Genomic DNA, 2088 nt, shown 5'->3' with positions numbered 1-2088 from the left:
GTGACAAAACTTACATGGTGACAAAACTTACATGGTGACAAAACTGTTTTGCTGACCGCTCGCTCGCTTGGGAAGGAGCTGTGTTGATTCCGTGCACGGGTCACTTAGTTGCTGAATTGTGGTGTCCATCTCGACAGACTTGTTGTTAATGTTGTTGCTGTTGTTGTTGTTGTTGCTGTTGTTGATGATGATGTTGTTGATGATGATGTTGTTGTTGTTGATGTTGTTGTTGTTGTTGATGTTGATGATGTTGTTGTTGCTGTTGTTATTGTTGTTGCTCTTGCTGTTGTTATTGTTGTTGTTGATGATGATGTTGTTGATGATGATGTTGTTGTTGCTGCTGTTGCTCTTGATGATGTTGTTGTTGTTGTTGATGATGTTGTCGTTGATGTTGTTATTGTTGTTGTTGTTGTTGTTGTTATTATTATATTCTCCTTCCTCTTCTTCTTCTTCTTCAGCGTGTAGTTCTTGTTGTTACATGTACTTGTAAATTGTCTCACAAAGAAAGAACTTTATAAAAATGTTCGTGCACACTTGTACCCAGCAGTGAAGAACAGTCATTAGCTACTATCCCCACAGCAGCACACAACCTTTATAACCATGTGTCTAACTGAGCAGCGATCAACATAGAAGAGACTGATTTGACCTTTTACTTAAAAAACAACAACTTTTCCATCAGAGTTCTTTGGCTCCTATTTGACAATTAGTCAATCAGTATTGCTGATGCATATGCGCACGCGCAGAAATCTTCAGTGACAGTGACTGTCATTTTTGTTTACATTAGCATTATCTTAAATTTCTTCAGCGTCATTGATCGTGGGATTAGCAATGACTTGCATTGTTCTTAATCAGTCGATATGTAGGGGCTGAAGGGGTCCCATTCGTTCACATTAATCCGTTATAGGCAACGCCGCAATTGGCGATTGTGTGTGATTAGCGAAGCTGCGCGAATCCCAAAGTCCTGTTTCTTCACTGACAACAATCATGGGATTAAAAATAGCTTGTGCTATCACTCATCGATAAGTAAGGCTGAATGGGTCAAACTCGACAACGTGCACCCGAAACAGGCGACCTTGTAATGGGCGACTACGTAGTTGGCGGCGCTACGCGAATTCCATATATAACGGGCGATGGATGCTTTTAAAGGCACAGTAAGCCTCCCGTAAACCATCACAGATACTGTCAGGCTTTTACACTGTCACACAGTACAAACACCCTTCCATTTGAACGCTCACCGAACGGGAACATCCTAGGTGGCCTACGTAAAGAGCGAGCAATTTTCAAAGAATTAATTTTGCGGATTGTCTCAGTAGACAATCGGACAGTGGTGCGTTTTGGCGCAAGACCTAACTTTTAAAATCTAAATAATGAATTGACAGCTGGTTACACAACCATTCTTAAATCATAAAAGAATTCTTTTTTTCATTAAGACAAGATCAATACAATTCAAAGCTTTGAAATTTTGAAAAAAGAAAAGCCCGGAAGCAGGGTCACGCAAGGTCGTGGTTCTCGTAGCAGACGACGGTGTATGCCTGTCGCCAGTTTCTCTGAACAGTCAAAAGCCATCGCTAGAGTTCTTGTGAACCACAGCCGTTTGTTTCGTGCATAGTCAGAGGTACATTATAACGTGCTATTGCAGATAAGCTCACAGCGAGTCGCATTCAAATTACTAACTGACGACTACATTGTGAAAAAGGGAAACTGGATCACACGGGTTCACGATGGCTCAGGGGTAAGATAAACCACGCAAAAATAAATTATTTGAAAATTGCTCGCTCTTTACGGAGGGCACGTATTTTACGCGTGATTGTTCTGAAAAGTGACTATTACATGATTGTTCTGAAAGTCTACTCAGTATTTATTTCATCGTAATCATGTAAGCCCTCATACGTGATTGTTCTGAAAACTTACTAATTTACATGATTGTTCTGAAACTCTACTAAAGGTAAACTTGCTTCACCCGTGAAATGTAGTCAGATATGGAACAATATGTATACCCCTGCCCAACGAAGTGTGTTTGAGTTGATCCGTCTTCTGTGTGCGCGACAGCTTCAGATGTGTGTTTGAGTTGATCCGTCTCTCCACTCC

Source organism: Littorina saxatilis, linkage group LG5, assembly GCF_037325665.1.
Source record: "Littorina saxatilis isolate snail1 linkage group LG5, US_GU_Lsax_2.0, whole genome shotgun sequence".
NCBI lineage: Eukaryota > Metazoa > Mollusca > Gastropoda > Littorinimorpha > Littorinidae > Littorina > Littorina saxatilis.
This window is presented reverse-complemented; position numbering follows the sequence as displayed.